The sequence below is a fragment of the Seriola dumerili genome, unplaced genomic scaffold (assembly GCF_002260705.1).
Source record: "Seriola dumerili isolate Sdu_G_001 unplaced genomic scaffold, Sdu_1.0 BDQW01000035.1, whole genome shotgun sequence".
In the NCBI taxonomy this organism is placed as follows: domain Eukaryota; kingdom Metazoa; phylum Chordata; class Actinopteri; order Carangiformes; family Carangidae; genus Seriola; species Seriola dumerili.
This window is the reverse complement of record NW_019174290.1, coordinates 5,736,842-5,752,778: the sequence shown is the minus strand read 5'-3', so window position 1 is coordinate 5,752,778 and position 15,937 is coordinate 5,736,842.

The following is a 15,937-nucleotide window of genomic DNA, read 5'->3' as shown; positions in this document are numbered from 1 at the left end:
CCCAAATAGGTCATTGTTTTATCTGTTTATAAATACAATTTGGGGGCAACCCTTAGTATTTCTTTCTTTGTGATTTGACTGTCAGAAGTATTTCAGCTCTAACAATACAATCAGCCTTTAAAAAAAACAATACTGGTTAAACCCTATAGATACAGGGCTCGTGGGCTAAAGAGCCATGTTGAGTTCATGTGCTTTCTTGAGGCGACTGGTCTGGGTTGGGGTTGGTGCCAAAAACCTAAATGAAGATAAATTGGTCCCTGCAGGAGCAATAAGACAGAAGATGAAGCCACTCTGCACGAGGAGGTTTCTTCTTCACTTTCTACTACTCCCTCCATCCTTATCCCTTCATCCCTCTATTGCCACATTCTCCTTGTTTTCCACCCCCTTTACTCCCTACAACCATCAAGATGAATGTTGTCTTCTTCTGTTTTAATGAAATTGTGGCTGGGACACATGAACACACACATAAACACAATTTTGTGGATGTGTACACTCACACAACACTGCAGAGAGGCAAACAGGTCTGTGGTGTGATCCATTAACATTCTAATACGTTTCTTTTAAAGGCGACGTGTGTTGTCTTATTAAAGCCTGACTGATAGAGGAGGCTGGAGAAAATCAATAGACAATGCACTAGAGATGGAGAATAGTACAAGTACACTGAGGAGAGGAGAAGAAAATAAACATGCCCTTTTTAGCTATTCGGCCCCAAAGCCAGGATAACAGATCCTCACATTTACCCATTCCAATAGCACTTCAGGCCCATTAGAATTTGTGATACACTCCTTCACAGTATTAACCCGAGGAAAGTCAATAGCTTGATTCAGAGTAGCATCTGGGGTGCAAATTGCCTCCACTAGGGTTACACAGCTGTAGTGCAGAAAAGGCCACAGCAGGAGACTTCCTATTCTCATGGTGTGAGCACACATTGTGGTCAAAATGAGCAAGGCAGATAATTGCTGAGGGCATTGTTTGGTCTCACTTAAATCAATGTCTTAAATCCTGCACATGAAGTTATACATCTATTGATTTACATGTGTACTTTTGTATAGATTTGCAGCTGGTGTGTTGTATTTTTTAATTTTTTTTTTTTTTTTTTTTGGGGGGGGGGGCATTAATGTTTTATTTGTGGCTACAGCGTGCTGCATGTGGCAAACTCAAGAACAATAACGACAACATCAAAGTATTCATCTTCCAGAGAGCTACCCCTGCTGGGTGCCCTTTCTTTGATTTTAACATGTTTGCGCCTTAAATTTATGAAACAGCAAGGAAAGAAGCCACTTCACACATCGGGTGACAGCACAAGCAAAAACACAGACAATTTGATGAGCAAACAGTGCTGACTGAAAGATGAAAAATATGACAGTTTTTAGTAGATTTTGGTTTTTAAATCATTGAGTAAAACTGACATTGTCAAAAAACAGACTAATACAAGACTGTGCATTGGGGTTAGAGTTGTTTCGAGTGGTTAATGTTTGTTAAATAATGAAACAATCCTCTTGCAGGCAGCAGATCACACTCTCTCTCTCTCTCTCTCTCTCTCTCACACACACACGTCTTATTGGAAATACAGTCTCTTCAATTAACACTGTATTCGCTGAAAATAATTGGTTGAATCAAAATCAACATGAATACTATCACAATGAAGCAATTAAAAAGCTAAAAACAATCCTGTGATAACAGGTCAAAATTTCAGATGGATCAGTTAAATCATCCATCCATTATCTATACCGCTTATCCTTGTAGGGTGGGGTGGGAGCCAATCCCAGCTGACATTGGGTGAGGGCAGGGTACACCCTGGACAGATCACCAGTCCATCACAAGGCTGACACAGAGACAAACAACCAGTCACACCTCAGTCATTCACACCTATGGGCAATTTAAAGTCACCAATTAACCTATTGTGCATGTTTTTGGACTGTGGGAGGAGGCCGGAGTACCTGGAGGGAACCCACGCAGGCATAGGGAGAACATGGAAACTGCTACAGAAAGGCCCAAGGCCGGGGGTTTGAAGCCAGGACCTTCTCGCTGTGAGGTGACAGTGCTAACCACCGTACTACCGTTCCGCTCATTAGTTAAATCATTTCACATTTGTTCAACATGCCCCCATGTACATTAAATGGATTTTTAGTTGATGCAATTGTTCCTGCTGTACATATTAGGCCGCAAAAAAAACATTCCTTTAGCAATTTCAGTGTAAGTGATGGAGGACAAAATCCAGGGGGAGGGATAGTAACACAAAGTGGGAATTTGGTACTAAAACAACTGGGTAGTATTAACTTGATATAATCTAACTCGAGCTGCTTATGACTCATACAGCTTTAGTTTAACTTTAGGATTAGTTTCAGCACAATGTCCCTCATCCCATACAGTGAAATTGCTTTTAGAATTGATCTCTTTGTGGACGGGAGTGACCTGTGACTGGATATTTAAGTTGAATATTGGCTTGAAAACAACAAACAAATAAAACTAGTGTGTGAATTGTAGACTATATGTGTAAAATAAACGTATGCCATATATAATGCATATAAAATATACAGTATGTATAACGCAGCATTTCTGTCTGAACATTATTTGTATTCAGCTGTGTCATCTGGTCTAATGGGACCAACAATCAATGTCTGTCAGGGTCCACATGAATCCTCTTCACATTAAAAATGAACTGACAAACATCCCCCACCCTTTCTTTTTCACTACTCCTCCTTTCAGAGAATGTGGAAAGATGAAGCTATTGATTTCTCATCATGTGTTGTCATGTCAGGTTACAACATCCTCTTTTACTGCACCACTACTGGCGTCCCAGTTGTTGACTTCCAGTGTTTTTTGTGAAAGGGATCCACACAGCTGCTTGAAGGAGGTGGATACGACAGGTCTTCCCCACACCAACTCAATGACCAAACACATTAAGTTATCTGGTCAAGTTCTTATTGCAATATTCAAAGGTCAATATGTACAGCACATTAAAAGATCTACTGGTCACTGTGATCATTTCACCTGCTCATACAGGCTGTGAAGGGACCCTTTCAACTCCACAGTAACAGATGGGGGACAGAATCCATAGTCCTTGTTCTGCGATGCTTACTAAATTTCAGCTGAAACTAACATGAGATTTTAACGGCCTGGTTTAGACAGATCAAGTGGTTATCTTCCACAGATATTCTTTTGAGTGCAAAGTTCCCTCTTTGTGTTTCCTCAGAATGAGGACTGTTTCCATCCATCCCTTGTATTGAATTAGCACTATGAAAACATCACTTCAGGGTCAATATTGACAGGAGTTTTAATAGTAGCAACCAGTTTCAATAAAGTGCAGATGCAGGTATGTGAGAATTGTTTGAAGACAGACTTGAAATAAAATTAAAGTAGCTTATGTCACAATTCAGAACATTTTATACTGTACATCCCTAGCAACATAAAAAAGCATGAATCAGGTTTAAAAGACACTTAACATTGTTCACTTTGCCTTGACACAACATGACTGACACTGCAAGGCCTCTTGACATTAAATTGTTGGTTTACCTTGTTGAGTGAAGCCACATTCTCTTACCAAAGCTATTTTGCTGAGAACAAAAAAAAAAAAAACTACAAAGTACAATAATACTGTCCATCCTGCACCATCCTAATTCTTCCCAAAGCAAATAAACAAACTTTTTTAGAAACCAGAAAATATTTAGTTAGTGCTGCATCTCTTGTCAAACTTGTCAATGCCTTTTCAGTGATAATTGTGCCACTCAGAAGGTTTTTTTTCTGTCTCAGAGAAAAGGGAAAATGTATTCCACACCCTCACCAAAATGATTTAATGTTTTATTCACTATTGCCCATTAAGGTGTGTGCTGTGTATACCAAACTCTCACACTCTGGAGTCAAGACTATCACTGTGGCACCTGCTTGTGCACTTAGCCTGGTAAGCTGGGCTAATTGCTAATTGGCAGTTTTGGTTGGTTAGCAAATAAACGTCCTGAGCCTTTGTAGCAAAGTTGTGGCAGGAAAAAGCTGTACAGCGATACTTTTTCTTTCGTAACAATAGTCTCTGTGACAAAGAAGTAAGACAAGGATTCCAGCCATGCTAGCAGAGGCTCTGACACAGTGGAAACAAAATAGATTTGGGCACTCAATCTCACCAAGAGGAGAGCAATGTTGAAAGTACAGGATAGATATGGATTTGCTGTTTCTACTATGTTTCTGAATTACTTGGCTGCCAGAGACACATACACCACTGTGCCACCATCCACGTATCATTCTTACTGAAGCAGCAGGAGTAGTTTCATTACCCAAGGTTGATTCTCTGGATATTACTTCATCAGGATTGTGCCTCTAAAAGTAACATTATGTTCGTCAGGCTAGGTCAATTCTGATCTAACCCCCCTAACTGCTACACACCTCTGTATGAATAATTGTATTGTATATTGTATTGAATAATCTTCTGCTTGAATTGTATGACAAAAAAGAAACATCAATCCTTGAACATAGGAAATAATTGTGAGGTGTGATCTCTTGCCTCTCTGATATAACTAGCAAAGTAATGTAGCCCTAAATAACCTGTGGTGTGGGCAAACTTTCTATTAGAATAGTCACACACAAGCCAGACCTGGATTGAACAAAAATAGTGATGTTCATAATTTAAGAGTTAACCATTAACAACAATAAGAATTTTGACAGATTAATACCATCAGTTAAACAGTTGAAATATATATAGGCCGTAGGTGACATATCAATCAACTCATGGGGAAGTGTGCAACCAACCACAAGTGCACAGCCATATTTTGCGGAGTGGAACTGTGTGGGACCATTTTGACCAAACAGATTGTAAAATATGCAATGCAGTGTTGAAATATAGCATTGGTGCAAGCACAATGCAATAGCACTTGCGAAGCAAACATCCACAAGCATCGGGTGATGGAGGACAACAAACTTGGCCCTCCATGTTAACAGGGAGAAGATGCAATGCATAGTGGTCAGAGGAGATAACCCAGAGAATCTGTTCAATGGTGGAGAAAGACATTTTGCCCATCAGTGAAATAAGCGGGACATTTTTTAGGCTGATGTGTTCACCACACATTAGCACAGATGACTTGGTGGCATAACCAGCAAAAGCAAACCTTATGGAAATCCGTGCTACTGTGGAATTGGTTACTGATGCTGATGATGAGGATGACACTACGGGGGGTGATAAGGGAGCGCTGTCTGCTGCCCTGGCCAGAGTTGTATGGTGCCGCCAGGGCAATGCCATGATGTTGCTCCTGGGAGAGGACTATAGCACCCCCCTCAACAAACGGATGACCCAGAGGCAGAGGTGGACACCAATATGAGCGACAATCCCCCCTTATTGGATACTAATCCTCAGCTGGTGGAAAGCTAATCAGACGCGCTTCTCGAAGCTGGCCACTCTAGCAGGGCGCTATCTCTGTATTTCTGGGACATCAGTATCATCTGAGCGGCTATTCTCCACCGTTAACAGCCTGTGCACCAGACTAACTCCACAGCATGTGGACGTTATTTCCGATAAAAACCAGTAGACAAGCTGTTATGCTGAGGACTGAAGTAGGCCTGGCCAGTTTATTTTATTTTGAGGTCTGAAAAATGTGATTGCAAGTTTCTGTTTTATGAGCCTTTTGTTTCTGATCAGGAGTTGATGTGCATTTTCATTTTGTTAATCTGTTCATACATTAAAGTCTGGCTGCTATTTGCTATATATTTTGATAACTTATTTTATATTGTCCGACACAGGAGAGTCCATTATATCATGCTGGTTATATACAGCACACTCAGTGCCAATGTGTTTTCGCATTGTTAATCTGTTTTTGTTCATTAGAAACTCTGGGTTTTGTTTGCTATTTACTTTAACATTTATTCAAGTTAAATGTTTTTGTGTAAGTCTGTGAATCCTCCTTCTGTTGTTGTTTATGCTGCTATATGCACATGTAAAAATAAACCCATTATTATGAAAAAAAAAAAATGTTGCATTAGTATTTTTAAATGAGTTACAGACTATTCTTGTCGGCTAATAAGAGTCAGCTATCGGTCAGAAAAATAAAATAAACATCTCGAAACACACACCATGTCAGATGCAGAATGATGCATTTTTTATGACTTGTTTTGTTTTCCACTTCACAGGTCTGTCAGAGAAGGTGATAACACTGAGGACAGTTGGCAAGCAACATTACCCTTTACTCTTGCAGCTGCAGACACATAAATTAGAATGAATTTCATAAGTGTTAAGTGTTCTCAATAATTTGCACTTTTATATCTTGCTTATTGATGATGCAAGCGAGCCTATTACTTGCTATGAAAGGACAGGTCGAGAATAACAAGCACTATGCTTACTTGAGTTTTTCAGTTTCAAGTCTTGAAGCTGGACAATTTAACTGACCATAGGAATTGTTGTAGACCAATGTACAGATCACATTTACACAGTACTAAGAAGTAAATCTGCGTTCCAGAATATGTAACTCATGTCTGTGGAGGTTACTGTATGTAATCTACACTCTAAAATCAAAACTACTGCCAAACACCAAGCTTACAAACCAAACAGTGTCTATAGCCACCCTAGCAGACCAATGATGCTCCAATCCATTCATCAAACAAAACTGATGAATGGATTAAAAAGAAGGAAATAAAAAAACTTTGCTGATCATCACATTTTCACCTTTTTCCAAAAGGAGTTATCTTGTGTACAGTGGCAATTTTCGAAAATCATAGCATGTCAAGATCAGCTCTTATCAGACGTGGCTCAGCTTTCATCCGTCTAAACTGTACTTAGCACAGCTCAGTGTATCTGATCTGGACAGTCAGCTGAATACTGCAGGACTGCTAACATGTTCACCTGCATACTTTATCAGTTACTACATAAATCTTAAAGAGGATCTTTCGCAGCCATTTTCAGTGTTAATCATTTCATTCTTGGTGTCTACTAAAATAGATTTACATGCTTTAATGTTCTGAAAAGACCTAATATTTCCTTCTTCTGTACATCTTTTACTTTCCTCTATTCACCCTCTGTCTGAAACTCTCTGTTCCCTCTGAAGCTGACCAATCAGAGCACACTGGGCTCTGAGTCCATTTGCATGACTTTTAAATGTTAACACAATATAAAAACATTTAGTATGTAATGATTGTCTAATGCCAGAACATATTGGTATGTTAACATGTAGCCTATAGTGACAGCAATTCACTTATTAGTCTTTGTAGTATTTCATCATCACATGAAATAATTCCTTCCAGGGAAAATGAATGTCTGTTTGAAATTTAATGGCAATACATTCAATAGTTGAGAAATTAGACTAGGCATATATACTGACAAGCTGCAGGATTGACTGATGGACCAATTGACAAACACTGCCATGCCAAAAATATATTCTTCCTCTTAAAAGCTGTTCCATACATACAAAAAAATCCAAAACAACCTCAATAATAAATGACAACAACATGCCACTTAAATACAACATACTGTATATGTAACTTCATGTAAAAAATTAAAAAGTAGGAAACTAATAATTTTCTGTCCACGCTCAGACTCAAAAGTGGCCAAGGAAAGGATTCAAGATTAAGAAACAAGAGGATTATATCTGAAGAATAATGCCACCCCCACCCCCTACCACTGCAAGATAAATCATATGTTATACAACATATATACTATCACCTGTTAATGTGTTCAGTGTTAAGTCAGCCACAGACCATAAATCTTACACCTGCTCCCTCCTCTCATTCTACACATTGGCTCGTGTGTCAAGCGGCTCAGAGGAGCTACTGCCTGTTCCTCAGTTCTTTCAAACAGCCTATTAAAGTATTCTTCAGCAACAGTGCAGGGCTAAAGCAGATTAGCGGATTGATCGATCAACAAAACATTTTGATACAGACAAATTCATTACTACATTACTATAGATGACTAATTAAAAAGACTAGTCGTTTTTTCCATTGTGTTTCAAAGCAACAAGCAACACTGCTACATGCAAGCCCTTTGTGAGAAGGGATGGAAAGTGGGCTGAGTTTAATTTGGAAAGGTCAGGCCTCCTGCAGGACAGGGAGGAAGGAGAGGATACGAGGAGGAGTAAAGATACTGTAGGTAGAAACATGGGTTTATTTCAATTAATAGCTGTCATTCAGCATCTGAGGCACATTGGTGATGCTGAAATGTGAGAGCCTCGTACCAGGACAGTGGGATGGCTTCCAAACACGCACAAATATAAATACACACAAATTATGAAAAAAAAAAAGCATGTGGCAGTGCAGTCTTTTTTTCACTACAATCCTTTACAAATTTTTTAAATAATGATGCATAAATGCATGGCACCAATTCACGTGGGAGCAGCCAACTCTTAGCTCATGCCAGGCTGGTGCTGAGGGTAGGGCAGAGAGACAGCTGAGAGGAGTAGCCTCCTGATCCTGCACTCTGTCAGCTGTGTATGCCTGCTGTCAGAGAATGACAGCAGGCATACACAGCTCCATGTGCTCCTGTTGTTTGTCTGGCCCATTCTTAGAGTAGGGCATGTCTCTCACTGCAGCTAGCTCACAGAAGCATAACACAGATACGCCACTGATGGGTAATTAAAAGACTGGCAGCAGGTTTGCCCCTGCTAGGCTACATGAGGATAAAACTGCAGTCCTTCGTACTGTACAAATAGACTGAATTGTGAATGCTGCTAATAGTACTGGTGGCAGATGGGTTGCTAAAGCTGGCCATTTTTTTCCTCTAGATCACACTGGTAAAAGAGCACAAACATGCAGACAAACAAACCTAGAAGTATATTTCTCTGGCCGAAGTTTAGACAGTTTTTCAGTACATAATCAGTGTCCTTATAAAACACTCTATATTCACTCACATAGCCAATTTTGTTCAACAAGCTGGTGTTGAAAATGAGAGCACAATATTTTACTTGGCCTCTTACTGGGCCCCTTGCTATCACTGGCCAGTTATGCGTTTGCGCTGCGCCTTTCATTCAATTTGCACTCATAATCTGCGTGTAATTAGCATCTGATTTGCAGCTAATTATCCTTCCAGTGGCTATGACAGCCTTGTGGGAATGGTTTGAAATGAACAAGATTAGAAAAAGACTGAACAAACTTATGTAGAAAGACGTATAATCATTAAATCAAAGTTTCAACACATTTGCTGAGACTGTAATTAAACTGTAATTCAGGAAATAATTCTGTAATAGTCTGTATTACTTCTTTGTGTTTTCTTTGTCAAAGTAACTGTTTTTGTCTTTTGAACCAATTTAGATCAGCTCTTGTCTCATTTTACAATACTTGTATGCTCAGCATTGACCTGCTATCCAATGTTTACAGAATGCAGGTTAATATGAAACTCTTCCTCTAAACCTTCCTTTAATTATATATTATGCCTGTGCAAATTTGCAGCTCCTGTTTAGAGGAAGAACATTTCCCCTATAAACTGACCCACGCACAATTAACACCACATACTGTATCTTCCATTACTTAGGCAATCCTTTCACGCTTTCCTCAGTGTCAGAGTGTGGCCTCCACCACTGTGGAGGAGGCAGTCAGACATTTTCCATTAGGGCACTGGCATGCTGCTATCAGTTTTGGTCACTCATGGATAATATGATATAAAGAGTAAAATTAGTCAGAAATTTTAACTGTTGCCACTTTGTCAAGTTCCAAAGATTCTGCTCTTGCCATTTAAGAAAGACTTGGAAAAACCAAATCCTCATACCATGGCCAAGTAGTGAGTCAATCTTGATTTTGTGATTATTGTTTGCTTGTTTATGAATTGCTTGACTGTCTTAGGGGTTGCTTTATCATTGAGGAGAGATTTTGCCAGTGTGTGTGTGATGGTTGGCCAACAGAGGTAGTCAGACTTCTATTAATCACTGTTTATTAACTAACCATATAAATGTCATATCCTGGTTTCAGAGACCTGGAGAGAAATTAGGATTCTCATTGCATGTAAATGTGTGTTCTCAGACAGAGCGACATAAAGGTTAATCAATAAGACCAAAACAACTATGATAATGTAATGATGACCGCTGACTGCTGAGGTGACTCAGTTGGTAGAGAAAGTCCAAATTATCTGGATGATCAGAATTATGTATAAAGGGAGTCGAATCACCAGGTTTATCTAAGATATCTATATTTATATCCGAATACGATCAAAGTCACAATACCAGAGTAAATGTAAATGTACTCATTGTAAATCTAATTCTGCAGTCACTGCTAAGACCTTTGACCAGTTACCCTGCAATCCAACAAAATATGGTGGTTTCCTCTCCTGATTTAACATATAAAATCTGTCCTTCCCAGCATGCATGACTCTCTCTCTTTTCCAGCAGGAAGGAGAGATGAAAAGATTACAAGAGGTCTGGTCCGCTGTGTCTCTATTGGAGACCTGTGATATAGCTCAAATACTCAAGGTAGCGCTCAGCCATTACTACTCACACTTAGGTGTCAAAGTAAGTGAAAACTTTTAGAACATAGAGACTGAATATAAATGCTTTTTTTTTTTTAGCAAACAATAACAAAAATACAGGATAAAAAGTTTACCTCTGTACATGTAAAGTTTGTTTTTAAAAAGCCACTGTAATGACAGTTCCAATACAACTTTTAGACAGTAAAATTAAGTAAAAATTCCTACCTAGTCCTTCAACATGACATAAGCCTGTTTTTCAAATTCCAAAAAGATTTCAAGCAGTAATGAATAAATCTGAGCAAGAGAAAAGGACAATAATAATTTATTATGAACATGTCCTGTGGTGCAACATCCCCTTGGTGAATAAGATTATATTTAATTTACTGTTTCTGTTCTGATGTTGCTGCGTGGAGTGTTGTCTCAGGGTGCAGATGTCTCATTCTTCAAACCGTCTGCTGAGGAGGAAGTGTAGTAATTATGACTAAGCTACTTTACCACTGTCAATTAAGCCAGAACATGAAACTGCTTTCATTATGATGTGCCATATTCAGACATCATGGCATGCAGTGTTAGGAAGAAGTGAGTTAGGAAAGATTGTGTCTCTTCTGTGTGTACTCTTCAAGAACTTCACTGCAGCCAAAATCTATATCTTAAATATCATACACTCATTCCCTCTAGTCTTAGAAGTAGGACTGTCTAGAAAGAATGTGTAAGAAAAGAAAAGTGCATACTTTAAAAAACTGTTTTATTCTGACAAAACATCTAGAAATGACTATTAATGAATCTATATCTATCTATGAATGAAGCAGGAATAAAGAGCTGCTGCAGGCTGCATAAAATACTATAAAGTTCTTCAGGTTTGGAAAGGACATGATTGGATGTGTGTTCTCCAAAACGTTCTTTTTGGAGTTTCAAATAGATGCTTGTTGTGTTATGCTGGAGGACTCAAAATAAACAAATTTAGGTTAATTTTACTGTCTTCAAATTGTATTGAACTGTTGTCACAGTGGCTTTTTAAAAACAAACTGAACGTAGCTCATTCTCAAAGTAGCAGCATCCTTTGTTCATTACCAAAATTCAGCTGAGACCCTACACTTCTGCAGCATAGATGTACATGATTTATTAGGTTTTCTTGCGCTGTAGAATTGAATACTGTTTCCTCTGTGGTGAAAAACAAACTATGCTGCTGGTACCTGGGTTAAACACAGGAAAAAGAATGACTGTCCCATCATGGACGTACTGTATACCCTCAGTGCCTCATTTACTAAGCACAAGCAGCAGATGCTCTGCATTGCCTTCAGACTTGATTAATAGTAATGTGAAGCCACACTGATACAGTTTGAAATGTAGAAAGATGGATGTTGTGTTGAACATGTTGCCCCACAAACATTAAGCTAAGAACAGGGACGCACGTGAGCTCTCAGTATAAGAAAGGAACCACCAAGTTTGTGTGGCACACCTCGTCTATGCCTCCTACTGTTGAGGTTGATCTAAAGAGATGGTGATTAACTGCTGTGTCTGCATTAGCCTGTGGTAAATGGCATGGCAAGCTTAATGGCCATTAAAGCTATTCATGGTATTCTGCAAATCACAGGGAGGCAACCAAACGAATTTCCTGCTCAGCCTTTTGAATCTTATGTAAAGAAAATTCCCCCTTACATTTCATTCTCTGCTGACTCACAAAATGCTGACTTTGGTTTTTTTTTTTTTTTTTTTTTTTTTTTGCAATTAGACAGCAGAGCCAGGTGGAAGAGAACTGGCTTGGCTTTTGAGTGCCCATGCAAGGCTGTGGGGCACCCTCTTTAAAGCAGTGATTTATATTAGTTTTCAAAGTTTTCACTTACTTTGACACCTAAGTGTGAGTAGTAATGGCTGAGTGCTACCTTGAATACTTGAGCTATATCACAGGTCTCCAATAGAGAGACAGCGGACTGGACCTCTTGTAATCTTTTCATCTCTCCTTCCTGCTGGAAAGGAGAGACAGTCATGCATGCTGGGGGTAGGACAGATTTCAAATGGAAAGGCAGGAGAAGACCACATTTTGTTGGATTGCAGGGTAACTGGTCAAAGGTCTTAGCAGCGACTGCAGAATTAGATTTACAATGAGTACATTGTAAAATGTGAATTACTGTTTAAGAAATGTTTTGAAATTGTGTCATTTAATTTAATAAGTATGTATTTTTGCATAACTGTGTTCAGTTTAAAAATCTTTTTCTGATCTTGTTAATTTTAGATGATTCCCAAAAGGCTGTCATAGTCACTGGTAGCATGCTAATCACACGCACATTATGAACGCAAATTGAATGAAAGGCGCAGCGCAAATGCATATTTGGCCGCAGGCAGCAAGGGGCCCGGCGTCTCACACTGTATTACTAAAATATTGCGCTCTCCTTTTCAACACCAGCTTGTTAAGCAAAATGGGCAATGTGAGTGAATAAATGCCAAAACTAAGAATGAGGGATCAAATTAATGAGTGACTGTTTCAAAAAAAAGTCTTTTATAGGCACACTGATTATGTCTTCATGTTTGTGCTGTTACCAGTGTGATAAAGTGAAAAAAAATGTCCAGCTTCGGCATCCCATCTGCCACCAGTACTACTTGCAGTAGCATTTATAATTCATCAATACAGTACCAAGGGCTGTGCAAAGTCTAAACAATTTAGTTTTTATCTATGTACCAGTGAGAACTGACACCAAAAGAGCTGCTCTTCAAGACTTTTGCAGGTCACATGTAACGTAAGTTAAGGACTAACAATGGAAAACTGATGTTGAAAAACTTGAGTCTATCTACATCTGTATTTACTGTATATTCAAACAACTGACAGAAAAAGCCACAATGTGTGAGTGTTGCAAGACTTCATAATGACAATGAGCTTCTTGTTTATTGCTTTTAATTTATTTTCAAAGCACTTTGTAAACTGTTTTTAAAGGTTAAAGTTATTATTCTTATTATTAATATCCTTTTTTTTTTGCTTGTGGTCTGGGCGGCTCATAAATTAACAAGCCTCCAAGTGATTTATTATTTCATGGTTCTGAAAATTCTGAAAAAAAAAAAAAACCTTAATCACTTGTTCATCTTTAATTGTGGCAGGTACATAAAACCACAGGCAGTGCTCACAAAGCAGTAGTAGTAGTGAACCTTTGGAAAAGTGTGGCCTGCGCAGTGTACCACATACATAAGCACCGGATTGTTGCCGGAGGAAAAAACACAAAACACCTACACTATAATAGAGAACGTGCATGCAAAAGATGATTATACCCTAATCCACCAATAGCAATCCCAAACACCATTGTAAATCGGTGGGCCAACATAATTCTACAATGTTAAATCTCTGAACTGAAAGTGAGTCCAAATCAGCCTCTGCGGGTGAGAAGCTTGTAACTGCACCAGCGACCTCATCTGACTGGTAGGGGTGCACACACAGTGGTGTGTGTGGGACTTGAGGGGTTAGCATTATGCACAGTGAAGCTGCACTGTCAAGTTGGCACTAGCATGACTGCTGGCATGTGAAAAATGGTTGGTGACACCATGTGTTACCGCAGTGCATAAGAAATTGGACATTAGGACAACAGGGAAGAATGGGCAGCAAAATGTGGAAATAGAAACAATTTAAAGAAATAATGGCCTTTCATTTAGATTTGTTCAAATATTCCATAACGAAAAGTGTGTGGGACTTGAATAACAAACATTTCAGGTGTAATACATAACAGAAATGTAATTTAACAAAGATAGAAGATGATATGTCACTTTAACAACTACAACACTAAAAACATGTTGAATAAAATATGTTGTGAATATTTCAAATCGCATAAAGACACTGCTCTTGGCTTTGACTGCTTTAAGGAGTGTCACTGAGTGCTTATCTGAAACACTGCACACTTCGTTCTATGATTAAAATAGCTAAAAAATAAAAAATGGATGCATCAATACTCACATAAAGCATATAAAATGTCACAGTTTTTGGAACATAGACAATCTTTCACTTGCAAGTTTTAGGTGTGAAATGTGAATAAACCTAACACAGCCATCAGAGAACAAGCAAACATTTGGTGCATTGCAATGTCAAAGTAAAAGCTACCAGAAATGTTGCTGCTTTGACTCTTTCAAAATCTGGAGTTCGTGTTCTGTGTTCTTATTTATCCAGTCTAAAATTATCTTCTGGGAATCATGATCAGTGTATTAAGCCATTATCTTTGTACCGGAATATTTATACCTTCTTCTTACCAAGCAATGAAACTCAAATGCATTAGCTGGTTTGTCTACAAACACCGGAGCACATTATGTCATCCTGTCCCTGTAACCATTTTGCTGTTATTTTAAGTGAGCAACATTTGGCCCGATGTTAGACTAGTGCACCGGGATGCACAGTGTACCTCTCTCCCCTATCCTTCGTTCCTCTACATTGTCAGCTCCAGCTCTGAACCTTTGGCTCTCCATGATAAAATATTTAAGATCTGCCATGATTAAAGTGCATCCTCCTCACCTTGGCAGCAAAATCCATTAACCCCAGGAGAATCAATTCCATTGATTTCAATGATAGAGGCTGGAAATGTGTGTGTGGAAGGTTGAGCATGAGGTGAAGGTAGAGGGTGTGAGGAGGTGAAAGATACAGTATGGTGGAGAGGAGGAGGGAGATGGTGGGAAAGAAAAAAACTTTTTACTCATTGCTCACTCAGTCAAGCTCCGGTATGAAAAATGCATGGGACATCAGTCAGGAACACAATTATTTGCATGGCTCAGAGGAGTGAAGCAATGCATGCAAGCCTCCTTGACACAAGCACTCAGGATGCACCAACAGTACAATACAGCTTAACACAGCAGAGCTTAGTGCAAAAAGAAGACAGTCAGGCGAGGAGGGGGCTAGAGGAAAAAAGGGCACACACATGCTTGAACAAACTCAGAAAAGGGTATGTGTGAGAGTGCACCGAATAATTTATGTCATTGTCAGCTTCACCGTCATTGCAATCATCACATTAATGTAGAACACAGCCCACATCGCTTCCACACACACACACACACACACACAGTGCTACAGAAAACTGTGACTGTAAGCATCCTCTAGCACTCTGGTTCACCTGCAGGGCTCATCATTTCCACAGCAGCCACTGAATTTTCTTTTAATGTACTTGATAGCGTGCAGGAATGCATTTCAGTCTGTGGTGAGTGGGGATAATTACACTGGTAGAGTCAGTGATTGTTTTCAACGATGACAGTTCTGTGTACTGTGAATATTAGGGAGATAACTAAGGATGGGAATCAAGAACCAGTTCCAGTTGAAAACTGGTTCCAAACTGTCCAAGCCATCAGAATCGTATGACTCTGATCTTATCAATCACTTATATCGATGACAGCATGTTTTTCTGATGGTTGTGCATTGCAAAACAATGACATCAAACTCATCTGTCTACGCTGCTGGGAACTTGCAACAAGAAGTATTTACAGCAGGGAGGAAGAAACGGTCCAAAGCTTGACTTCATTTCAAGAAGAAAGACGACATCAGAGCTAGTTGTAATAGCCTCAACTTGGTCGACCCACCAAGGGTCCATATAAAATCACTTACATATTTAACCCTTT